Below are 25,761 nucleotides of genomic sequence, written 5' to 3'. Positions count from 1 at the left end.
GTTCACTGTGTTTTCACTGTTCTCTGGGTTCACTGTTCTCTGTGTTCACTGTTCTCTGAGTTCACTGTTCTCTGTGTTCAGTGTTCTCTGTTTTCAGTGTTCTCTGTGTTCACATTTTTTCTGTGTTCACGGTTTTCTGTGTTCACTGTTCTCTTTGTTCAGTGTTGTCTGTGTTCACTGTTCTCTTTGTTCGCTGTTCTCTGTGTTCACCGTTCTTAGTGTTTACACTGTGTTCACTGTTCTCTGTGTTCACTGTTCTCAGTGTTCACTTTGTGTTCACTTTCTCTGTGTTCACTGTACTCAGTGTTCTCTTTGTGTTCACTCTGTGTTCAGTGTTCTCTGAGTTCACTGTTCTCTGTGTTCACTTTTCTCTGTGTTCAGTGTTCTCTGTTTTCAGTGTTCTCTGTGTTCACTGTTTTCTGTGTTCACTGTTCTCTGTGTTCAGTGTTCTCTAGCTTCAGTGTTGTCTGATTTCAGTGTTCTCTGTGTTCACTGTAATCAGTGTTGACTCTGTGTTCACCGTTCTCTTTGTTCACTCTGTGTTATGTGTTCCCTGTGCTCACTGTTCTCGGTGTTCACTGTTCTCAGTGTTCACTTTGTGTTCAGTGTTCTCTGAGTTCACTGTTCTCTGTGTTCACTGTTCTCTGTATTCAGTGTTCTCTGTGTTCACTGTTCTCTGTGTTCACTGTTCTCTGTGTTCACTGTTCTCTCTTTTCACTGCTTTCTGTGTTCACTGTTCTCTGTGTTCTCTGTTCCCTGTGTTCTCTCTTCTCTGTGTTACTGTAGTTTGTGTTCACTGTTCTCTGTGTTCACTGTTCTCAGTGTTCACTTTGTGTTCACTTTCTCTGTGTTCACTGTACTCAGTGTTCACTTTGTGTTCACTCTGTGTTCAGTGTTCTCTGAGTTCACTGTTCTCTGTGTTCACTGTTCTCTGTGTTCAGTGTTCTCTGTGTTCACTGTTCTCTGTGTTCACTGTTCTCTGTGTTCACTGTTCTCTGTGCTCAGTGTTGTCTGTTTTCAGTGTTCTCTGTGTTCACTGTTTTCTGTGTTCACTCTGTGTTCACTTTCTCTGTGTTCACTGTAATCAGTGTTGACTCTGTGTTCGCCGTTCTATTTGTTCACTCAGTGTCCTGTGTTCTCTGTGTTCACTGTTCTCGGTGTTCAGTGTTCTCAGTGTTCACTTTGTGTTCACTTTCTCTGTGTTCACTGTACCCAGTGTTCTCTTTGTGTTCACTCTGTGTTCAGTGTTCTCTGAGTTCACTGCTCTCTGTGTTAACTTTTCTCTGTGTTCAGTGTTCTCTGTTTTCAGTGTTCTCTGTGTTCACTGTTCTCTGTATACAGTGTTCTCTGTTTTCAGTGTTCACTGTGTTCACTGCTTTCTGGGTTCACTGTTCTCTCTGTTCACTATTCTCTGTGTTTACTGTTTTCTGTATTCACTGTTCTCTGTGTTCACTGTTCTCTGTGTTCACTGTTCTCAGTGTTTTCTCTGTGTATAGTGTACTCTGTGTTCACTGGTCTCAGTGTTCACTCTCTGTTCACTTTCTCTGTGTTCTCTGTACTCAGTGTTCACTCTGTGTTCACCATCCTTTTATTTACTCTGTATTCACTGTTGTCTGTGGTCACTGTTCTCTGTGTTCACTGTTCTCTGTGTTCAGTGTTATCTGTTTTCTGTATTCTCTGTTCACTGATTTCGGTGTTCACTGTTTTCTGTGTTCACTGTTCTCTGTGTTCACTATTCTCTGTGTTCAACCGATTTCTGTGTTCACTGTTCTCTGTGTTCACTGTTCTCAGTGTTTACACTGTGTTCACTGTTCTCTGTGTTCACTGTTCTCAGTGTTCACTTTGTGTTCACTTTCTCTGTGTTCACTGTATTCAGTGTTCACTTTGTGTTCACTCTGTGTTCACTCTTCTCTGTGTTCAGTGTTCTCTGAGTTCACTGTTCTCTGTGTTCACTGTTCTCTGTGTTCAGTGTTCTCTGTTTTCAGTGTTCTCTGTGTTCACTGTTTTCTGTGTTCACTGTTCTCTTTGTTCACTATTCTCTGTGTTCACTGTTCTCTCTGTTCACTGTCTCTCTGTTCACTCTTCTCTTTGTTCAGTGTTGTCTGTTTTCACTGTTCTCTGTGTTCGATGTTCTGTGTGTTCACTGTTCTCTGTGTTCAGTGTTCTCTGTTTTCAGTGTTGTCTGTGTTCACTGGTCTCAGTGTTCACTCTCTGTTCACTTTCTCTGTGTTCTCTGTACTCAGTGTTCACTCTGTGTTCACCGTCCTTTTATTTACTCTGTATTCACTGTTGTCTGTGGTCACTGTTCTGTGTGTTCACTGTTCTCTGTGTTCAGTGTTATCTGTTTTCAGTCTTCTCTGTTCACAGAATTTGGTGTTTTCTGTGTTCACTATTCTCTGTGATCACAGATTTCTGTGTTCACTGTTCTCTGTGTTCACTGTTCTGCGTGTTCACTGTTCTGCTTGTTCACTGTTCTCTGTGTTCAGTGTTGTCTGTGTTCACTGTTCTCAGTGTTCACTCCATGTTCACTTTCTCTGTGTTCACTGTACTCAGTGTTCAATCTGTGTTCACCGTTCTCTTTGTTCACTGTGTTTTCACTGTTCTCTGTTTTCAGTGTTCTCTGTGTTCAGTGTTCTCTGTTTTCAGTGTTCTCTGTGTTCACATTTTTTCTGTGTTCACTGTTTTCTGTGTTCACTGTTCTCTTTGTTCAGTGTTGTCTGTGTTCACTGTTCTCTTTGTTCGCTGTTCTCTGTGTTCAGAGTTCTCTGATACCACTGTTCTTTGTGTTCACTGTTCTCTGTGTTCAGTGTTCTCTGTTTTCAGTGTTCCCTGTGTTCTCTGTTCTCTGTGTTCAGTATTCTCTGTGTTCACTGTAATCAATGTTGACTCTGTGTTCACCGTACTATTTTTTCACTCTGTGTTCAGTGTTCTCTGTGTTCACTGTTCTCTGTGTTCAGTGTTATCTGTTTTCTGTATTCTCTGTGTTCACTGATTTCGGTGTTCACTGTTTTCTGTGTTCACTGTTCTCTGTGTTCACTATTCTCTGTTTTCAACCGATTTCTGTGTTCACTGTTCTCTGTGTTCACTGTTCTCTGTGTTCACTGTTCTCAGTGTTTACACTGTCTTCACTGTTCTCTGTGTTCACTGTTCTCAGTGTTCACTTTGTGTTCACTTTCTCTGTGTTCACTGTATTCAGTGTTCACTTTGTGTTCACTCTGTGTTCACTCTTCTCTGTGTTCAGTGTTCTCTGAGTTCACTGTTCTCTGTGTTCACTGTTCTCTGTGTTCAGTGTTCTCTGTTTTCAGTGTTCTCTGTGTTCACTCTTTTCTGTGTTCACTGTTTTCTGTGTTCACTGTTCTCTTTGTTCACTATTCTCTGTGTTCACTGTTCTCTCTGTTCACTGTTCTCTGTGTTCACTCTTCTCTTTGTTCAGTGTTGTCTGTTTTCACTGTTCTCTGTGTTCGATGTTCTCTGTGTTCACTGTTCTCTCTGTTCAGTGTTCTCTGTTTTCAGTGTTCTCTGTGTTCACTGTTTGCTGTGTTCACTGTTGTCTGTGTTCACTGTTGTCTGTGTTTTTGTTCTCTGTGTTCAGTGTTCGCTGTGTTCTCTGTTCTCTGTGTTCACTGTTCTCTGTGTTCAGTATTCTCTGTTTGCACTGTTCTGTGTGTTCACTGTTCTCTGTGTTCTGTGCTCTCTGTTTTCAGTGTTTTCTGTGTTCACTGCTTTCTGTGTTCACTGTTCTCTGTGTTCACTATTCTCTGTGTTCACTCTTCTCAGTGTTTTCTCTCTGTACAGTGTTCTCTGTGTTCACTGTTCTCAGTGTTCACTCTATGTTCACTTTCTCTGTGTTCACTGTACTCAGTGTTCAATCTCTGTTCACCGTTCTCTTTGTTCACTGTGTTTTCACTGATCTCTGGGTTCACTGTTCTCTGTGTTCACTGTTCTCTGAGTTCACTGTTCTCTGTGTTCAGTGTTCTCTGTTTTCAGTGTTCTCTGTGTTCACATTTTTTCTGTGTTCACTGTTCTCTTTGTTCAGTGTTGTCTGTGTTCACTGTTCTCTTTGTTCGCTGTTCTCTGTGTTCACTGTTCTCTGAGTTCACTGTTCTCTGTGTTCAGTGTTCTCTGTTTTCAGTGTTCTCTGTGTTCACATTTTTTCTGTGTTCACGGTTTTCTGTGTTCACTGTTCTCTTTGTTCAGTGTTGTCTGTGTTCACTGTTCTCTTTGTTCGCTGTTCTCTGTGTTCACCGTTCTTAGTGTTTACACTGTGTTCACTGTTCTCTGTGTTCACTGTTCTCAGTGTTCACTTTGTGTTCACTTTCTCTGTGTTCACTGTACTCAGTGTTCTCTTTGTGTTCACTCTGTGTTCAGTGTTCTCTGTGTTCACCGTTCTCTTTGTTCACTCTGTGTTATGTGTTCTCTGTGCTCACTGTTTTCGGTGTTCACTGTTCTCAGTGTTCACTTTGTGTTCAGTGTTCTCTGAGTTCACTGTTCTCTGTGTTCACTGTTCTCTGTATTCAGTGTTCTCTGTTTTCAGTGTTCTCTGTGTTCACTGTTCTCTGTGTTCACTGTTCTCTCTTTTCACTGCTTTCTGTGTTCACTGTTCTCTGTGTTCTCTGTTCCCTGTGTTCTCTGTTCTCTGTGTTACTGTAATTTGTGTTCACTGTTCTCTGTGTTCACTGTTCTCAGTGTTCACTTTGTGTTCACTTTCTCTGAGTTCACTGTACTCAGTGTTCACTGTTCTCTGTGTTCAGTGTTCTCTGTGTTCACTGTTCTCTGTGTTCACTGTTCTCTGTGTTCACTGTTCTCTGTGTTCAGTGTTGTCTGTTTTCAGTGTTCTCTGTTTTCACTGTTTTCTGTGTTCACTCTGTGTTCACTTTCTCTGTGTTCACTGTAATCAGTGTTGACTCTGTGTTCGCCGTTCTCTTTGTTCACTCAGTCTTCTGTGTACTCTGTGTTCACTGTTCTCGGTGTTCACTGTTCTCAGTGTTCACTTTGTGTTCACTTTCTCTGTGTTCACTGTACTCAGTGTTCACTCTGTGTTCAATCTGTGTTCAGTGTTCTCTGAGTTCACTGTTCTCTGTGTTCACTGTTCTCTGTATTCAGTGTTCTCTGTTTTCAGTGTTCTCTTTGTTCACTGTTCTCTGTGTTCACTGTTCTCTCTTTTCACTGTTGTCTGTATTCACTGTTCTCTGTTTTCACTGTTCCGTGTGTTCTCTGTTCTCTGTGTTACTGTTGTCTGTGTTCACTGTTCTGCGTGTTCACTGTTCTCCGAGTTCACTATTCTCTGTGTTCAGTGTTGTCTGTGTTCACTGTTCTCAGTGTTCACTCTATGTTCACTTTCTCTGTGTTCACTGTACTCAGTGTTCAATCTCTGTTCACCGTTCTCTTTGTTCACTGTGTTTTCACTGTTCTCTGGGTTCACTGTTCTCTGTGTTCAGTGTTCTCTGTTTTCAGTGTTCTCTGTGTTCACATTTTTTCTGTGTTCACGGTTTTCTGTGTTCACTGTTCTCTTTGTTCAGTGTTGTCTGTGTTCACTGTTCTCTTTGTTCGCTGTTCTCTGTGTTCACCGTTCTTAGTGTTTACACTGTGTTCACTGTTCTCTGTGTTCACTGTTCTCAGTGTTCACTTTGTGTTCACTTTCTCTGTGTTCACTGTACTCAGTGTTCTCTTTGTGTTCACTCTGTGTTCAGTGTTCTCTGAGTTCACTGTTCTCTGTGTTCACTTTTCTCTGTGTTCAGTGTTCTCTGTTTTCAGTGTTCTCTGTGTTCACTGTTTTCTGTGTTCACTGTTCTCTGTGTTCAGTGTTCTCTAGCTTCAGTGTTGTCTGATTTCAGTGTTCTCTGTGTTCACTGTAATCAGTGTTGACTCTGTGTTCACCGTTCTCTTTGTTCACTCTGTGTTATGTGTTCCCTGTGCTCACTGTTCTCGGTGTTCACTGTTCTCAGTGTTCACTTTGTGTTCAGTGTTCTCTGAGTTCACTGTTCTCTGTGTTCACTGTTCTCTGTATTCAGTGTTCTCTGTTTTCAGTGTTCTCTGTGTTCACTGTTCTCTGTGTTCACTGTTCTCTCTTTTCACTGCTTTCTGTGTTCACTGTTCTCTGTGTTCTCTGTTCCCTGTGTTCTCTGTTCTCTGTGTTACTGTAGTTTGTGTTCACTGTTCTCTGTGTTCACTGTTCTCAGTGTTCACTTTGTGTTCACTTTCTCTGTGTTCACTGTACTCAGTGTTCACTTTGTGTTCACTCTGTGTTCAGTGTTCTCTGAGTTCACTGTTCTCTGTGTTCACTGTTCTCTGTGTTCAGTGTTCTCTGTGTTCACTGTTCTCTGTGTTCACTGTTCTCTGTGTTCACTGTTCTCTGTGCTCAGTGTTGTCTGTTTTCAGTGTTCTCTGTGTTCACTGTTTTCTGTGTTCACTCTGTGTTCACTTTCTCTGTGTTCACTGTAATCAGTGTTGACTCTGTGTTCGCCGTTCTATTTGTTCACTCAGTGTCCTGTGTTCTCTGTGTTCACTGTTCTCGGTGTTCAGTGTTCTCAGTGTTCACTTTGTGTTCACTTTCTCTGTGTTCACTGTACCCAGTGTTCTCTTTGTGTTCACTCTGTGTTCAGTGTTCTCTGAGTTCACTGCTCTCTGTGTTAACTTTTCTCTGTGTTCAGTGTTCTCTGTTTTCAGTGTTCTCTGTGTTCACTGTTCTCTGTATACAGTGTTCTCTGTTTTCAGTGTTCACTGTGTTCACTGCTTTCTGGGTTCACTGTTCTCTCTGTTCACTATTCTCTGTGTTTACTGTTTTCTGTATTCACTGTTCTCTGTGTTCACTGTTCTCTGTGTTCACTGTTCTCAGTGTTTTCTCTGTGTAAAGTGTACTCTGTGTTCACTGGTCTCAGTGTTCACTCTCTGTTCACTTTCTCTGTGTTCTCTGTACTCAGTGTTCACTCTGTGTTCACCGTCCTTTTATTTACTCTGTATTCACTGTTGTCTGTGGTCACTGTTCTCTGTGTTCACTGTTCTCTGTGTTCAGTGTTATCTGTTTTCTGTATTCTCTGTTCACTGATTTCGGTGTTCACTGTTTTCTGTGTTCACTGTTCTCTGTGTTCACTATTCTCTGTGTTCAACCGATTTCTGTGTTCACTGTTCTCTGTGTTCAGTGTTCTCAGTGTTTACACTGTGTTCACTGTTCTCTGTGTTCACTGTTCTCAGTGTTCACTTTGTGTTCACTTTCTCTGTGTTCACTGTATTCAGTGTTCACTTTGTGTTCACTCTGTGTTCACTCTTCTCTGTGTTCAGTGTTCTCTGAGTTCACTGTTCTCTGTGTTCACTGTTCTCTGTGTTCAGTGCTCTCTTTTTTCAGTGTTCTCTGTGTTCACTGTTTTCTGTGTTCACTGTTTTCCGTGTTCACTGTTCTCTTTGTTCACTATTCTCTGTGTTCACTGTTCTCTCTGTTCACTGTTCTCTCTGTTCACTCTTCCCTTTGTTCAGTGTTGTCTGTTTTCACTGTTCTCTGTGTTCGATGTTCTCTGTGTTCACTGTTCTCTGTGTTCAGTGTTCTCTGTTTTCAGTGTTATCTGTGTTCACTGGTCTCAGTGTTCACTCTCTGTTCACTTTCTCTGTGTTCTCTGTACTCAGTGTTCACTCTGTGTTCACCGTCCTTTTATTTACTCTGTATTCACTGTTCTCTGTGGTCACTGTTCTGTGTGTTCACTGTTCTCTGTGTTCAGTGTTATCTGTTTTCAGTCTTCTATGTTCACAGAATTTGGTGTTTTCTGTGTTCACTATTCTATGTGGTCACAGATTTCTGTGTTCACTGTTCTCTGTGTTCACTGTTCTGCGTGTTCACTGTTCTGCGTGTTCACTGTTCTCTGTGTTCAGTGTTGTCTGTGTTCACTGTTCTCAGTGTTCACTCCATGTTCACTTTCTCTGTGTTCACTGTACTCAGTGTTCAATCTGTGTTCACCGTTCTCTTTGTTCACTGTGTTTTCACTGTTCTCTGTTTTCAGTGTTCTCTGTGTTCACATTTTTTCTGTGTTCACTGTTTTCTGTGTTCACTGTTCTCTTTGTTCAGTGTTGTCTGTGTTCACTGTTCTCTTTGTTCGCTGTTCTCTGTGTTCAGAGTTCTCTGATATCACTGTTCTTTGTGTTCACTGTTCTCTGTGTTCAGTGTTCTCTGTTTTCAGTGTTCCCTGTGTTCTCTGTTCTCTGTGTTCAGTATTCTCTGTGTTCACTGTAATCAATGTTGACTCTGTGTTCACCGTTCTATTTTTTCACTCTGTGTTCAGTGTTCTCTGTGTTCACTGTTCTCTGTGTTCACTGTTATCTGTTTTCTGTATTCTCTGTGTTCACTAATTTCGGTGTTCACTGTTTTCTGTGTTCACTGTTCTCTGTGTTCACTATTCTCTGTTTTCAACCGATTTCTGTGTTCACTGTTCTCTGTGTTCACTGTTCTCTGTGTTCACTGTTCTCAGTGTTTACACTGTCTTCACTGTTCTCTGTGTTCACTGTTCTCAGTGTTCACTTTGTGTTCACTTTCTCTGTGTTCACTGTATTCAGTGTTCACTTTGTGTTCACTCTGTGTTCACTCTTCTCTGTGTTCAGTGTTCTCTGAGTTCACTGTTCTCTGTGTTCACTGTTCTCTGTGTTCAGTGTTCTCTGTTTTCAGTGTTCTCTGTGTTCACTCTTTTCTGTGTTCACTGTTTTCTGTGTTCACTGTTCTCTTTGTTCACTATTCTCTGTGTTCACTGTTCTCTCTGTTCACTGTTCTCTGTGTTCACTCTTCTCTTTGTTCAGTGTTGTCTGTTTTCACTGTTCTCTGTGTTCGATGTTCTCTGTGTTCTCTGTTCTCTGTGTTCAGTGTTCTCTGTTTTCAGTGTTCTCTGTGTTCACTGTTTGCTGTGTTCACTGTTGTCTGTGTTCACTGTTGTCTGTGTTTTTGTTCTCTGTGTTCAGTGTTCGCTGTGTTCTCTGTTCTCTGTGTTCACTGTTCTCTGTGTTCAGTATTCTCTGTTTGCACTGTTCTGTGTGTTCACTGTTCTCTGTGTTCTGTGCTCTCTGTTTTCAGTGTTTTCTGTGTTCACTGCTTTCTGTGTTCACTGTTCTCTGTGTTCACTATTCTCTGTGTTCACTCTTCTCAGTGTTTTCTCTCTGTACAGTGTTCTCTGTGTTCACTGGTCTCAGTGTTCACTCTCTTTTCACTTTCTCTGTGTTCTGTGTACTCAGTGTTCACTCTGTGTTCACCGTCCTTTTATTTACTCTGTATTCACTGTTCTCTGTGGACACTGTTCTCTGTGTTCACTGTTCTCTGTGTTCAGTGTTATCTGTTTTCAGTCTTCTCTGTTCACTGATTTTGGTGTTTTCTGTGTTCACTATTCTCTGTGATCACAGATTTCTGTGTTCACTGTTCTCTGTGTTCACTGTTCTCAGTGTTTACACTGTGTTCACTGTTCTCTGTGTTCATTGTTCTCAGTGTTCACTTTTGTTCACTTTCTCTGTGTTCACTGTACTCAGTGTTCTCTTTGTGTTCACTCTGTGTTCAGTGTTCTCTGAGTTCACTGTTCTCTGTGTTGACTTTTCTCTGTGTTCAGTGTTCTCTGTTTTCAGTGTTCTCTGTGTTCACTGTTTTCTGTGTTCACTGTTCTCTGTGTTCAGTGTTCTCTAGTTTCAGTGTTGTCTGTTTTCAGTGTTCTCCGTGTTCACTATTCTCTGTGTTCATTGTTTTCTGTATTAACTGTTCTCTGTGTTCACTGTTCTCTTTGTTCACTGTTCTCAGTGTTTTCTCTGTGTACAGTGTCTTCTGTGTTCACTGGTCTTAGTGTTCACTCTCTGTTTTCTTTCTCTGTGTTCACTGTACTCAGTTTTCACTCTGTGTTCACCGTCTTTTTTTTACTCTGTGTTCAGTGTTCCCTGTGTTCACTGTTCTCTGTTTTCACTGTTCTCTGGGTCACTGTTCTCAGTGTTCACTGTTTTCTGTGTTCACTGTTCTCTGGTTCACTATTCTCTGTGTTTACTGTTTTCTGTGTTCACTGTACTCCGTGTGCAGTGTTCTCTGTTTTCAGGGTGCTCTGAGTTCATTGTTTTTTGTGTTCACTGTTCTCTGTGTTCACTATTCTCTGTATTCACTGTTCTCATTGTTCAGTGCTCCCTGTGTTCTCCGTTCTCTGTGTTCACTGTTCTCTGTGTTCAGTATTCTCTGTGTTCACGTTTCTGTGTGTTCACTGTTCTCTATGTTCTGTGTTCTCTGTTTTCAGTGTTTTCTGTGGTCACTGCTTTCTGTGTTCACTGTTCGCTGTGTTCACTATTCTCTGTGTTCACTGTTTTCTGTATTCACTGTTCTCTGTGTTCAGTGTTGTCTGTGTTCACTGTTCTCAGTGTTCACTCTATGTTCACTTTCTCTGTGTTCACTGTACTCAGTGTTCAATCTGTGTTCACCGTTCTCTTTGTTCACTGTGTTTTCACTGTTCTCTGAGTTAACTGTTCACAGTGTTCACTGTTCTCTGAGTTCAGTGTTCTCTGTGTTCAGTGTTCTCTGTTTTCAGTGTTCTCTGTGTTCACATTTTTTCTGTGTTCACTGTTCTCTTTGTTCAGTGTTGTCTGTGTTCACTGATCTCTTTGTTCGCTGTTCTCTGTGTTCAGAGTTCTCTGATACCACTGTTCTTTGTGTTCACTGTTCTCTATGTTCAGTGTTCTCTGTTTTCAGTGTTCCCTGTGTTCTCTGTTCTCTGTGTTCAGTATTCTCTGTGTTCACTGTAATCAATGTTGACTCTGTGTTCACCGTTCTATTTTTTCACTCTGTGTTCAGTGTTCTCTGTGTTCACTGTTCTCTGTGTTCAGTGTTATCTGTTTTCTGTATTCTCTGTGTTCACTGATTTCGGTGTTCACTGTTTTCTGTGTTCACTGTTCTCTGTGCTCACTGTTCTCTGTGTTCAACCGATTTCTGTGTTCACTGTTCTCTGTGTTCACTGTTCTCTGTGTTCACTGTTCTCAGTGTTTACACTGTGTTCACTGTTCTCTGTGCTCACTGTTCTCAGTGTTCACTTTGTGTTCACTTTCTCTGTGTTCACTGTATTCAGTGTTCACTTTGTGTTCACTCTGTGTTCACTCTTCTCTGTGTTCAGTGTTCTCTGAGTTCACTGTCTCTGTGTTGACTGTTCTCTGTGTTCAGTGTTCTCTGTTTTCATGTTCTCTGTGTTCACTATTTTCTGTGTTCACTGTTTTCTGTGTTCACTGTTCTCTTTGTTCACTATTCTCTGTGTTCACTGTTCTCTCTGTTCACTGTTCTCTGTGTTCACTCTTCTCTTTGTTCAGTGTTGTCTGTTTTCACTGTTCTCTGTGTTCGATGTTCTCTGTGTTCACTGTTCTCTGTGTTCAGTGTTCTCTGTTTTCAGTATTCTCTGTGTTCACTGTTTCCTGTTTTCTCTGTTCTCTGTGTTCACTGTTCTCAGTGTTTACACTGTGTTCACTGTTCTCTGTGTTCACAGTGTTCACTTTTGTTCACTTTCTCTGTGTTCACTCTACTCAGTGTTCTCTTTGTGTTCACTCTGTGTTCAGTGTTCTCTGTGTTCACTGTTCTCCGTGTTCACTTTTCTCTGTGTTCAGTGTTCTCTGTTTTCAGTGTTCTCTGTGTTCACTGTTTTCTGTGTTCCCTGTTCTCTGTGTTCAGTGTTCTCTAGTTTCAGTGTTGTCTGTTTTCAGTGTTCTCCGTGTTCACTATTCTCTGTGTTCACTGTTTTCTGTATTAACTGTTCTCTGTGTTCACTGTTCTCTGTGTTCACTGTTCTCAGTGTTTTCTCTGTGTACAGTGTCTTCTGTGTTCACTGGTCTTAGTGTTCACTCTCTGTTCACTTTCTCTGTGTTCACTGTACTCAGTGTTCACTCTGTGTTCACCGTCCTTTTTTACTCTGTGTTCAGTGTTCCCTGTGTTCACTGTTCTCTGTTTTCACTGTTCTCTGGGTCACTGTTCTCAGTGTTTACACTGTGTTCACTGTTCTCTGTGTTCACTGTTCTCAGTGTTCACTTTGTGTTCACTCTGTGTTCACTCTTCTCTGTGTTCAGTGTTCTCTGAGTTCACTCTTCTCTGTGTTCACTGTTCTCTGTGTTCAGTGCTCTCTGTTTTCAGTGTTCTCTGTGTTCACTGTTTTCTGTGTTCACTGTTTTCTGTGTTCACTGTTCTCTTTGTTCACTATTCTCTGTGTTCACTGTTCTCTCTGTTCACTGTTCTCTGTGTTCACTCTTCTCTTTGTTCAGTGTTGTCTGTTTTCACTGTTCTCTGTGTTCGATGTTCTCTGTGTTCACTGTTCTCTGTGTTCAGTGTTCTCTGTTTTCAGTGTTCTCTGTGTTCACTGTTTCCTGTGTTCACTGTTGTCTGTGTTCACTGTTGTCTGTGTTTTTGTTCTCTGTGTTCAGTGTTCGCTGTGTTCTCTGTTCTCTGTGTTCACTGTTCTCTGTGTTCAGTACTCTCTGTGTGCACTGTTCTGTGTGTTCACTGTTCTCAGTGTTTTCTCTGTGTACAGTGTTCTCTTTGTTCACTGGTCACAGTGTTCACTCTCTGTTCACTTTCTCTGTGTTCTCTGTACTCAGTGTTCACTCTGTGTTCACCGTCCTTTTATTTACTCTGTATTCACTGTTCTCTGTGGTCACTGTTCTCTGTGTTCACTGTTCACAGTGTTTACACTGTGTTCACTGTTCTCTGTGTTCATTGTTCTCAGTCTTCACTTTTGTTCACTTTCTCTGTGTTCACTGTACTCAGTGTTCTCTTTGTGTTCACTCTGTGTTCAGTGTTCTCTGAGTTCACTGTTCTCTGTGTTTACTTTTCTGTGTTCAGTGTTCTCTGTGTTCAGTGTTCCCTGTGTTCACTGTTCTCTGTTTTCACTGTTCTCTGGGTCACTGTTCTCAGTGTTCACTGTTTTCTGTGTTCACTGTTCTCTGGTTCACTATTCTCTGTGTTTACTGTTTTCTGTGTTCACTGTACTCCGTGTGCAGTGTTCTCTGTTTTCAGGGTTCTCTGAGTTCATTGTTTTTTGTGTTCACTGTTCTCTGTGTTCACTATTCTCTGTATTCACTGTTCTCATTGTTCAGTGCTCCCTGTGTTCTCCGTTCTCTGTGTTCACTGTTCTCTGTGTTCAGTATTCTCTGTGTTCACTGTTCTGTGTGTTCACTGTTCTCTATGTTCTGTGTTCTCTGTATTCAGTGTTTTCTGTGTTCACTGCTTTCTGTGTTCACTGTTCGCTGTGTTCACTATTCTCTGCGTTCACTGTTTTCTGTATTCACTGTTCTCTGTGTTCACTGTTCTCTGTGTTCACTGTTCTCAGTGTTTACTCTGTGTACAGTGTTCTCTGTGTTCACTGGTCTCAGTGTTCACTCTCTGTTCACTTTCTCTGTGTTCACTGTTCTCTCTGTTCACTCTGTGTTCAGTGTTCTCTGTGTTCACTGCTCTCTGTGTTCAGTGTTCTCTGAGTTCACTTTTCTCTGTGTTCACTGTTCTCTGTGTTCAGTGTTCTCTGTGTTCAGTATTCTATGTGTTCACTGTTTCCTGTGTTCACTGTTGTCTGTGTTCACTGTTGTCTGTGTTTTTGTTCTCTGTGTTCAGTGTTCGCTGTGTTCTCTGTTCTCTGTGTTCACTGTTCTGTGTGTTCAGTATTCTCTGTGTGCACTGTTCTGTGTGTTCACTGTTCTCTGTGTTCTGTGTTCTCTGTTTTCAGTGTTTTCTGTGTTCACTGCTTTCTGTGTTCACTGTTCTCTGTGTTCACTGTTCTCAGTGTTTTCTCTGTGTACAGTGTTCTCTGTGCTCACTGGTCTCAGTGTTCACTCTATGTTCACTTTCTCTGTGTTCTCTGTACTCAGTGTTCACTCTGTGTTCACCGTCCTTTTATTTACTCTGTATTCACTGTTCTCTGTGGTCACTGTTCTCTGTGTTCACTGTTCTCTGTGTTCAGTGTTATCCGTTTTCAGTCTTCTCTGTTCACTGATTTTGGTGTTTTCTGTGTTCACTATTCTCTGTGATCACAGATTTCTGTGTTCACTGTTCTCTGTATTCACTGTTCTCAGTGTTTACACTGTGTTCACAGTTCTCTGTGTTCATTGTTCTCAGTGTTCACTTTTGTTCACTTACTCTGTGTTCACTGTACTCAGTGTTCTCTTTGTGTTCACTCTGTGTTCAGTGTTCTCTGAGTTCACTGTTCTCTGTGTTCACTTTTCTCTGTGTTCAGTGTTCTCTGTTTTCAGTGTTCTCTGTGTTCACTGTTTTCTGTGTTCACTGTTCTCTGTGTTCAGTGTTCTCTACTTTCAGTGTTGTCTGTTTTCAGTGTTCTCCGTGTTCACTGTTCTCTGTGTTCACTGTTTTCTGTATTAACTGTTCTCTGTGTTCACTGTTCTCTGTGTTCACTGTTCTCAGTGTTTTCTCTGTGTACAGTGTCTTCTGTGTTCACTGGTCTTAGTGTTCACTCTCTGTTCACTTTCTCTGTGTTCACTGAACTCAGTGCTCACTCTCTGTTCACCGTCCTTTTTTTACTCTGTGTTCAGTGTTCCCTGTGTTCACTGTTCTCTGTTTTCACTGTTCTCTGGGTCACTGTTCTCAGTGTTCACTGTTTTCTGTGTTCACTGTTCTCTGGTTCACTATTCTCTGTGTTTACTGTTTTCTGTGTTCACTGTTCTCCGTGTGCAGTGTTCTCTGTTTTCAGTGTTCTCTGAGTTCATTGTTTTTTGTGTTCACTCTTCTCTGTGTTCACTATTCTCTGTATTCACTGTTCTCATTGTTCAGTGCTCCCTGTGTTCTCCGTTCTCTGTGTTCAGTGTTCTCTGTGTTCAGTATTCTCTGTGTTCACTGTTCTGTGTGTTCACTGTTCTCTATGTTCTGTGTTCTCTGTTTTCAGTGTTTTCTGTGGTCACTGCTTTCTGTGTTCACTGTTCGCTGTGTTCACTATTCTCTGTGTTCACTGTTTTCTCTATTCACTGTTCTCTGTGCTCAGTGTTGTCTGTGTTCACTGTTCTCAGTGTTCACTCTATGTTCACTTTCTCTGTGTTCACTGTACTCAGTGTTCAATCTGTGTTCACCGTTCTCTTTGTTCACTGTGGTTTCACTGTTCTCTGGGTTCACTGTTCTCTGTGTTCACTGTTCTCTGAGTTCAGTGTTCTTTGTGTTCAGTGTTCTCTGTTTTCAGTGTTCTCTGTGTTCACATTTTTTCTCTGTTCACTGTTTTCTGTGTTCACTGTTCTCTTTGTTCAGTGTTGTCTGTGTTCACTGTTCTCTTTGTTCGCTGTTCTCTGTGTTCAGTGTTCTCTGATACCACTGTTCTTTGTGTTCACTGTTCTCTGTGTTCAGTGTTCTCTGTTTTCAGTGTTCCCTGTGTTCTCTGTTCTCTGTGTTCAGTATTCTCTGTGTTCACTGTAATCAATGTTGACTCTGTGTTCACCGTTCTATTTTTTCACTCTGTGTTCAGTGTCCTCTGTGTTCACTGTTCTCTGTGTTCAGTGTTAACTTTTTTGTGTATTCACTGTTCTCTGTGTTCACTATTCTCTGTGTTCAACCGATTTCTGTGTTCACTGTTCTCTGTGTTCACTGTTCTCAGTGTTTACACTGTGTTCACTGTTGTCTGTGTTCCCTGTTCTCAGTGTTCACTTTGTGTTCACTTTCTCTGTGTTCACTGTATTCAGTGTTCACTTTGTGTTCACTCTGTGTTCACTCTTCTCTGTGTTCAGTGTTCTCTGAGTTCACTGTTCTCTGTGTTCACTGTTCTCTGTGTTCAGTGCTCTCTGTTTTCAGTGTTCTCTGTGTTCACTGTTTTCTGTGTTTACTGTTTTCTGTGTTCACTGTTCTCTTTGTTCACTATTCTCTGTGTTCACTGTTCTCTCTGTTCACTGTTCTCTGTGTTCACTCTTCTCTTTGTTCAGTGTTGTCTGTTTTCACTGTTCTCTGTGTTCGATGTTCTCTGTGTTCACTGTTCTCTGTGTTAAGTGTTCTCTGTTTTCAGTGTTCTCTGTGTTCACTGTTTCCTGTGTTCACTGTTGTCTGTGTTCACTGTTGTCTGTGTTTTTGTTCTCTGTGTTCAGTGTTCGCTGTGTTCTCTGTTCTCTGTGTTCACTGTTCTCTGTGTTCAGTATTCTCTGTGTGCACTGTTCTGTGTGTTCACTGTTCTCTGTGTTCTGTTTTCTCTGTTTTCAGTGTTTTCTGTGTTCACTGCTTTCTGTGTTCACTGTTCGCTGTGTTCACTATTCTCTGTGTTCACTGTTTTCTGTATTCACTGTTCTCTGTGTTCACTGTTCTCTGTGTTCACTGTTCTCAGTGTTTACTCTGTGTACAGTGTTCTCTGTGTTCACTGGTCTCAGTGTTCACTCTCTGTTCACTTTCTCTGTGTTCACTCTACTCAGTGTTCACTCTGTGGTCACCGTCCTTTTTTTACTCTGTTTTCAGTGTTCTCTGGTCACTGTTCTCAGTGTTCACTGTTTTCTGTGTTCACTGTTCTCTTGTTCACTATTCTCTGTGTTCAGTGTTCTCTGTTTTCAGTGTTCTCTGTGTTCACTGTTTTTTGTGTTCACTGTTCTCTGTGTTCACTATTCTCTGTATTCACTGTTCTCATGTTTTACTGTTCTCTCTTTTTACTGTTCTCTCAGTTTAGTGCTCCCGTTGTTCTCCGTTCTCTTTGTTCACTGTTGTCTGTGTTCACTGTTGTCTGTGTTCACTGTTCTCTGTGTTCACTGTTCTCAGTGTTTACTCTGTGTTCTCTGATCTCTGTTTTCTCTCTTCTCAGTGTTCACTGTGTTTACACTTTTTCTGTGTTCACTGTACTCAGTGTTCACTCTGTGTTCACTTTGTGTTCACTCTTTTCAGTGTTCAGTGTTCTCTGAGTTCACTGTTCTCTGTATTCACTGTTCTCTGTGTGCAGTGTTCTCTGTATTATGTGTTCTCTGTGTTTACTGTTTTCTGTGTTCATTGTTTCCTGTGTTCACTGTTCTCTTTGTTCACTATTCTCTGTGTTCTGTGTTCTCTTTGTTCACTGTTCTCTGTGTTCACTATTCTCTTTGTTCAGTGTTGTCTGTTTCCACTGTTCTCTGTTTTCGCTGTTCTCTGTGTTCACTGTTCTCTTTGTCAGTGTTCTCTGTTTTCAGTGTTCTCTGTGTTCACTGTTTCCTGTGTTCACTGTTGTCTGTGTTCACTGTTCTCAGTGTTTTCACTGTGTACAGTATTCCCTGTGTTCACTGATCTCAGTGTTCACTCTCTGCTAACTTTCTCTGTGTTCTCTGTACTCAGCGTTCACTCTGTGTTCACCGTACTTTTATTTACTCTGTGTTCACTATTCTCTGTGGTCACTGATCTCTGTGTTCACTGTTCTCTGTGTTCAGTGTTATCTGTTTTCTGTGTTCTCTGTGTTCACTGATTTCGGTGTTCACTGTTTTCTGTGTTCACTGTTCTCTGTGTACACTATTGTCTGTGTTCAACAGATTTCTGTGTTCACTGTTCTCTGTGTTTACTGTTCTCTGTGTTCACTGTTCTCAGTGTTTACACCATGTTCACTGTTCTCTGTGTTCACTCTTCTATGTGTTCTCTGTTTTCAGTGTTCTCTATGTTCACTGTTTTCTGTGGTCACTGTTTTCTGTGTTCACTGTTCTCTGTGTTCACTATTATCTGTGTTCACTGTTTTCTCTGTTCAGTGTTCTCTGTGTTCGATGTTCTCTGTGTTCTCTCTTCTCTGTGTTCAGTGTTCTCTGTTTTCAGTGTTCTCTGTGTTCACTGTTTCCTGTGTTCACTGTTCTCTGTGTTCACTGTTCTCTGTGTTCAGTGTTGTCTGTTTTCAGTGTTCTCTGTATTCACTGTTTTCTGTGTTCACTCTGTGTTCACTTTCTCTGTGTTCACTGTAATCAGTGTTGACTCTGTGTTCACCGTTCTCTTTGTTCACTCTGTGTTCTGTGTTCTCTGTGTTCACTGTTCTCGGTGTTCACTTTGTGTTCACTTTCTCTGTGTTCACTGTACTCAGTGATCACTCTGTGTTCAATCTGTGTTCAGTGTTCTCTGAGTTCACTGTTCTCTGTGTTCACTGTTATCTGTATTCAGTGTTCTCTGTTTTCTGTGTTCTCTGTGTTCACTGATTTCGGTGTTCACTGTTTTCTGTGTTCACTGTTCTCTGTGTTCACTATTCTCTGTGTTCAACAGATTTCTGTGTTCACTGTTCTCTGTGTTCACTGTTCTCAGTGTTTACACTGTGTTCAGTGTTCCCTGTGTTCACTATTCTCGGTGTTCACTTTGTGTTCACTTTCTCTGTGTTCACTGTACTCAGTGTTCACTTTGTGTTCACTCTGTGTTCAGTGTTCTCAGAGTTCACTGTTCTCTATGTTCACTTTTCTCTGTGTTCAGTGTTCTCTGTTTTCAGTGTTCTCTGTGTTCACTGTTTTCTGTGTTCACTGTTCTCTGTGTTCAATGTTCTCTGTGTTTAATGTTGTCTGTTTTCAGTGTTCTCTGTGTTCACTGTTTTCTGTTTTCACTCTGTGTTCACTTTCTCTGTGTTCACTGTAATCAGTGTTGACTCTGTGTTCACCGTTCTCTTTGTTCACTCTGTGTTCACTGTTCTCGGTGTTCACTGTTCTCAGTGTTCACTTTGTGTTCACTTTCTCTGTGTTCACTGTACTCAGTGATCAGTCTGTGTTCAGTGTTCTCTGAGTTCACTGTTCTCTGTGTTCACTGTTCTCTGTGTTCATTGTTCTCTGTTTTCAGTGTTCTCTGTGTTCACTGTTTTCTGTGTTCACTGTTTTCTGCGTTCACTGTTCTCTGTGTTCAGTTTCTCTGTTTTCAGTGTTCTCTGTGTTCACTGTTCTCTGTGTTCACTGTTCTCTCTTTTCACTGTTGTCTGTGTTCACTGTTTCCTGTGTTCACTGTTCCCAGTGTTCACTGTTCTCTGTGTTACTGTTGTCTGTGTTCACTGTTCTCTGTGTTCACTGTTCTGCGTGTTCACTGTTCTCTGTGTTCACTATTCTCTGTGTTCAGTGTTGTCTGTGTTCACTGTTCTCGGTGTTCACTCTATGTTCACTTTCTCTGTGTTCACTGTACTCAGTGTCCAATCTGTGTTTACCGTTCTCTTTGTTCACTGTGTTTTCACTGTTCTCTGCGTTCACTGTTCTCTGTGTTCACTGTTCTCTGAGTTCAGTGTTCTCTGTGTTCAGTGTTCTCTGTTTTCAGTGTTCTCTGTGTTCACATTTTTTCTGTGTTCACTGTTTTCTGTGTTCACTGTTCTCTTTGTTCAGTGTTGTCTGTGTACACTGTTCTCTTTGTTCGCTGTTCTCTGTGTTCAGTGTTCTCTGATACCACTGTTCTTTGTGTTCACTGTTCTCTGTGTTCAGTGTTCTCTGTTTTCAGTGTTCCCTGTGTTCTCTGTTCTCTGTGTTCAGTATTCTCTGCGTTCACTATTCTCTGTGTTCAGTGTTCTCTGAGTTCACTGTTCTCTGTGTTCAGTGTCCTCTGGGTTCACTGTTCTCAGTGTTCACTGTTCTCATTGTTCACTTCTTTCTGTGTTCACTGTTCTCTGTGTTCTCTGTTCTCTGTGTTCAGTGTTCCCTGCGTGCTCTGTCCTCTGTGTTCACAGGTCTCACTGTTCAGTGTTGTCTGTGTTCACTGTTCTCTGTGTTCACTCTTCTCTGTGTTCTCTGTTTTCAGTGTTCTCTATGTTCACTGTTTTCTGTGTTCTCTGTTCTCTGTGTTCACTATTCTCTGTGTTCAGTGTTTTCTGTGTTCAGTGTTCTCTGAGTTCGCTGTTCTCTGTGTTCACTGTTCTCGGTGTCAGTGTTCTCTGAGTTCGCTGTTCTCTGTGTTCACTGTTTCCTGTGTTCACTGTTGTCTGTGTTCACTGTTGTCTGTGTTTTTGTTCTCTGTGTTCAGTGTTCGCTCTGTTCTCTGTGTTCACTGATCTCTGTGTTCAGTATTCTCTGTGTTCACTGTTCTGTGTGTTCACTGTTCTCTGTATTCTGTATTCTCTGTTTTCAGTGTTTTCTGTGTTCACTGTTCTCTCTGTTCACTATTCTCTGAGTTCACTGTTTTCTGTATTCACTGTTCTCTGTGTTCACAGTTCTCAGTGTTTTCTCTGTGAACAGTGTTCTCTGTGTTCACTGGTCTCAGTGTTCAGTCTCTGTTCACTTTCTCTGTGTTCTCTGTACTCAGCGTTCTCTCTGTGTTCACCGTCCTTTTATTTACTCTGTGTTCACTGTTCTCTTTGGTCACTGTTCTCTGTGTTCACTGGTCTCTGTGCTCAGTGTTATCTGTTTTCTGTGTTCTCTGTGTTCACTGATTTCGGTGTTCACTGTTTTCTGTGTTCACTGTTCTCTGTGTTCACCATTCTCTGTGTTCAACCGATTTCTGTGTTCACTGTTCTCTGTGTTCACTGTTCTCTGTGTTCACTGTTCTCAGTGTTTACACTGTGTTCACTGTTCCCTGGGTTCACTGTTCTCAGTGTTCACTTTGTGTTCACTTTCTCTGTGTTCACTGTACTCAGTGTTCACTTTGTGTTCACTCTGTGTTCAGTGTTCTCTGAGTTCACTGTTCTCTGTGTTCACTTTCTCTGTGTTCACTGTACTTAGTGTTCACTCTGTGTTCAATCTGTGTTCAGTGTTCTCTGAGTTCACTGTTCTCTGTTTTAACTGATCTCTGTATTCAGTGTTCTCTGTTTTCAGTGTTCTCTGTGTTCACTGTTCTCTGTGTTCACTGTTCTCTGTATTCAGTGTTCTCTGTTTTCAGTGTTCTCTGTGTTCACTATTCTCTGTGTTCAACCGAATTCTGTGTTCACTGTTCTCTGTGTTCACTGTTCTCTGTGTTCACTCTTCTCAGTGTTTACACTGTGTTCACTGTTCCCTGGGTTCACTGTTCTCAGTGTTCACTTTGTGTTCACTTTCTCTGTGTAACTGTGCTCAGTGTTCACTTTGTGTTCACTCTGTGTTCACTGTTCTCAGAGTTCACTGTTCTCTATGTTCACTTTTCTCTGTGTTCAGTGTTCTCTGTTTTCAGTGTTCTCTGTGTTCACTGTGTTCTGTGTTCACTGTTCTCTGTGTTCAATGTTCTCTGTGTTCAGTGTTGTCTGTTTTCAGTGTTCTCTGTGTTCACTGTTTTCTGTGTTCACTCTGTGTTCACTTTCTCTGTGTTCACTGTAATCAGTGTTGACTCTGTGTTCACCGTTCTCTTTGTTCACTCTGTGTTCACTGTTCTCGGTGTTCACTGTTCTCAGTGTTCACTTTGTCTTCACTTTCTCTGTGTTCACTGTACTCAGTGATCACTCTGTGTTCAATCTGTGTTCAGTGTTCTCTGAGTTCACTGTTCTCTGTGTTCACTGTTCTCTGTATTCAGTTTCTCTGTTTTCAGTGTTCACAGTGTTCACTGTTCTCTGTGTTCACTGTTCTGCGTGTTCATTGTTCTGCGTGTTCACTGTTCTCTGTGTTCATTGTTGTCTGTGTTCACTGTTCTCAGTGTTCACTCTATGTTCACTTTCTCTGTGTTCACTGTACTCAGTGTTCAATCTGTGTTCACCTTTTTTTTTTTCACTCTGTGTTCAGTGTTCTCTGTGTTCAGTGTTCTCTGTGTTCACTGTTCCCTGTGTTCAGTGTTGTCTGTTTTCAGTGTTCTCTGTATTCACTGTTTTCTGTGTTCACTCTGTGTTCACTTTCTCTGTGTTCACTGTAATCAGTGTTGACTCAGTGTTCACCGTTCTCTTTGTTCACTCTGTGTTCTGTGTTCTCTGTGTTCACTGTTCTCAGTGTTCACTGTTCTCAGTGTTCACTTTGTGTTCACTTTCTCTGTGTTCACTGTACTCAGTGATCACTCTGTGTTCAATCTGTGTTCAGTGTTCTCTGAGTTCACTGTTCTCTGTGTTCACTGTTCTCTGTATTCAGTGTTCTCTGTTTTCAGTGTTCTCTGTGTTCACTGTTCTCTGTGTTCACTGTTCTCTCTTTTCACTGTTGTCTGTGTTCACTGTTTCCTGTGTTCACTGTTCCCAGTGTTCACTGTTCTCTGTGTTACTGTTGTCTGTGTTCACTGTTCTCTGTGTTCACTGTTCTGCGTGTTCACTGTTCTCTGTGTTCACTATTCTCTGTGTTCAGTGTTGTCTGTGTTCACTGTACTCGGTGTTCACTCTGTGTTCACCGTTCTCTTTGTTCACTGTGTTTTCACTGTTCTCTGGGTTCACTGTTCTCTGTGTTCACTGTTCTCTGAGTTCAGTGTTCTCTGTGTTCAGTGTTCTCTGTTTTAAGTGTTGTCTGTGTTCACATTTTTTCTGTGTTCACTGTTTTCTGTGTTCACTGTTCTCTTTGTTCAGTGTTGTCTGTGTTCACTGTTCTCTTTGTTCGCTGTTCTCTGTGTTCAGAGTTCTCTGATACCACTGTTCTTTGTGTTCACTGTTCTCTGTGTTCAGTGTTCTCTGTTTTCAGTGTTCCCTGTGTTCTCTGTTCTCTGTGTTCAGTATTCTCTGTGTTCACTGTAATCAATGTTGACTCTGTGTTCACCGTTCTATTTTTTCACTCTGTGTTCAGTGTTCTCTGTGTTCACAGTTCTCTGTGTTCAGCGTTATCTGTTTTCTGTATTCTCTGTGTTCACTGATTTCGGTGTTCACTGTTTTCTGTGTTCACTGTTCTCTGTGTTCACTATTCTCTGTGTTCAACCGATTTCTGTGTTCACTGTTCTCTGTGTTCTGTGTTCTCTGTGTTCACTGTTCTCAGTTTTCACTTGGTGTTCACTTTCTCTGTGTTCACTGTATTCAGTGTTCACTTTGTGTTCACTCTGTGTTCAGTGTTCTCAGAGTTCACTGTTCTCTATGTTCACTTTTCTCTGTGTTCAGTGTTCTCTATTTTCAGTGTTCTCTGTGTTCACTGTTTTCTGTGTTCACTGTTCTCTGTGTTCACTGTTCTCTGTGTTCAGTGTTGTCTGTTTTCAGTGTTCTCTGTGTTCACTGTTTTCTGTGTTTACTCTGTGTTCACTTTCTCTGTGTTCACTGTAATCAGTGTTGACTCTGTGTTCACCGTTCTCTTTGTTCACTCTGTGTTCTGTGTTCTCTGTGTTCACTGTTCTCGGTGTTCACTGTTCTCAGTGTTCACTTTGTGTTCACTTTCTCTGTGTTCACTGTACTCAGTGATCACTCTGTGTTCAATCTGTGTTCAGTGTTCTCTGAGTTCACTGTTCTCTGTGTTCACTGTTCTCTGTATTCAGTGTTCTCTGTTTTCAGTGTTTTCTGTGTTCACTGTTCTCTGTGTTCACTGTTCTCTGTGTTCACTGTTCTCTCTTTTCACTGTTGTCTGTGTTCACTGTTTCCTGTGTTCACTGTTCCCAGTGTTCACTGTTCTCTGTGTTACTGTTGTCTGTGTTCACTGTTCTCTGTGTTCACTGTTCTGCGTGTTCACTGTTCTCTGTGTTCACTATTCTCTGTGTTCAGTGTTGTCTGTGTTCACTGTACTCGGTGTTCACTCTGTGTTCACCGTTCTCTTTGTTCACTGTGTTTTCACTGTTCTCTGGGTTCACTGTTCTCTGTGTTCACTGTTCTCTGAGTTCAGTGTTCTCTGTGTTCAGTGTTCTCTGTTTTCAGTGTTCTCTGTGTTCACATTTTTTCTGTGTTCACTGTTTTCTATGTTCACTGTTCTCTTTGTTCAGTGTTGTCTGTGTTCACCGTTCTCTTTATTCGCTGTTCTCTGTGTTCAGTGTTCTCTGATACCACTGTTCTTTGTGTTCACTGTTCTCTGTGTTCAGTGTTCTCTGTTTTCAGTGTTCCCTGTGTTCTCTGTTCTCTGTGTTCAGTATTCTCTGTGTTCACTGTAATCAATGTTGACTCTGTGTTCACCGTCCTATTTTTTCACTCCGTGTTCAGTGTTCTCTGTGTTCACTGTTCTCTGTGTTCAGTTTTCTGTGAGTTCACTGTTCTCTGTGTTCAGTGTTCTCTGTTTTCAGTGTTCTCTGGGTTCACTGTTCTCAGTGTTCACTGTTCTCATTGTTCACTTCTTTCTGTGTTCACTGTTCTCTGTGTTCTCTGTTCTCTGTGTTCAGTGTTCCCTGCGTGCTCTGTCCTCTGTGTTCACAGGTCTCTGTGTTCAGTGTTGTGTGGGTTCACTGTTCCCTGTGTTCACTCTTCTATGTGTTCTCTGTTTTCAGTGTTCTCTATGTTCACTGTTTTCTGTGGTCAATGTTTTCTGTGTTCACTGTTCTCTGTGTTCACTATTCTCTGTGTTCACTGTTCTGTGTGTTCACTGTTCTCTGTGTTCTGTATTCTCTGTTTTCAGTGTTTTCTGTGTTCACTGCTTTCTGTGTTCACGGTTCTCTCTGTTCACTATTCTCTGTGTTCACTGTTTTCTGTATTCACTATTCTCTGTGTTCACTGTTCTCAGTGTTTTCCATGTGTACGGTGTTCTCTGTGTTCACTGGTCTCAGTGTTCACTCTCTGTTCACTTTCTCTGTGTTCTCTGTACTCAGCGTTCACTCTGTGTTCACCGTCCTTTTATTTACTCTGTGTTCACTGTTCTCTGTGGTCACTCTTCTCTGTGTTCACTGTTCTCTGTGTTCAGTGTTATCAGTTTTCTGTGTTCTCTGTGTTCACTGATTTCGGTGTTCACTGTTTTCTGTGTTCACTGTTCTCTGTGTTCACTGTTCTCTGTGTTCAGTGTTGTCTGTTTTCAGTGTTCTCTGTGTTCACTGTTTTCTGTGTTTACTCTGTGTTCACTTTCTCCGTGTTCACTGTAATCAGTGTTGACTCTGTGTTCACCGTTCTCTTTGTTCACTCTGTGTTCTGTGTTCTCTGTGTTCACTGTTCTCGGTGTTCACTGTTCTCAGTGTTCACTTTGTGTTCACTTTCTCTGTGTTCACTGTACTCAGTGATCACTCTGTGTTCAATCTGTGTTCAGTGTTCTCTGAGTTCACTGTTCTCTGTGTTCACTGTTCTCTGTATTCAGTGTTCTCTGTTTTCAGTGTTCTCTGTGTTCACTGTTCTCTGTGTTCACTGTTCTCTGTGTTCACTGTTCTCTCTTTTCACTGTTGTCTGTGTTCACTGTTTCCTGTGTTCACTGTTCCCAGTGTTCACTGTTCTCTGTGTTACTGTTGTCTGTGTTCACTGTTCTCTGTGTTCACTGTTCTGCGTGTTCACTGTTCTCTGTGTTCACTATTCTCTGTGTTCAGTGTTGTCTGTGTTCACTGTACTCGGTGTTCACTCTGTGTTCACCGTTCTCTTTGTTCACTGTGTTTTCACTGTTCTCTGGGTTCACTGTTCTCCGTGTTCACTGTTCTCTGAGTTCAGTGTTCTCTGTGTTCAGTGTTCTCTGTTTTCAGTGTTCTCTGTGTTCACATTTTTTCTGTGTTCACTGTTTTCTATGTTCACTGTTCTCTTTGTTCAGTGTTGTCTGTGTTCACCGTTCTCTTTATTCGCTGTTCTCTGTGTTCAGTGTTCTCTGATACCACTGTTCTTTGTGTTCACTGTTCTCTGTGTTCAGTGTTCTCTGTTTTCAGTGTTCCCTGTGTTCTCTGTTCTCTGTGTTCAGTATTCTCTGTGTTCACTGTAATCAATGTTGACTCTGTGTTCACCGTCCTATTTTTTCACTCCGTGTTCAGTGTTCTCTGTGTTCACTGTTCTCTGTGTTCAGTTTTCTGTGAGTTCACTGTTCTCTGTGTTCAGTGTTCTCTGTTTTCAGTGTTCTCTGGGTTCACTGTTCTCAGTGTTCACTGTTCTCATTGTTCACTTCTTTCTGTGTTCACTGTTCTCTGTGTTCTCTGTTCTCTGTGTTCAGTGTTCCCTGCGTGCTCTGTCCTCTGTGTTCACAGGTCTCTGTGTTCAGTGTTGTGTG

The sequence above is a fragment of the Chiloscyllium plagiosum genome, unplaced genomic scaffold (genome assembly GCF_037043375.1).
Source record: "Chiloscyllium plagiosum isolate Xiang-an unplaced genomic scaffold, Cpla_swu_hap1 HiC_scaffold_31, whole genome shotgun sequence".
NCBI classification, from domain to species: Eukaryota; Metazoa; Chordata; class Chondrichthyes; order Orectolobiformes; family Hemiscylliidae; genus Chiloscyllium; species Chiloscyllium plagiosum.
This window is presented reverse-complemented; position numbering follows the sequence as displayed.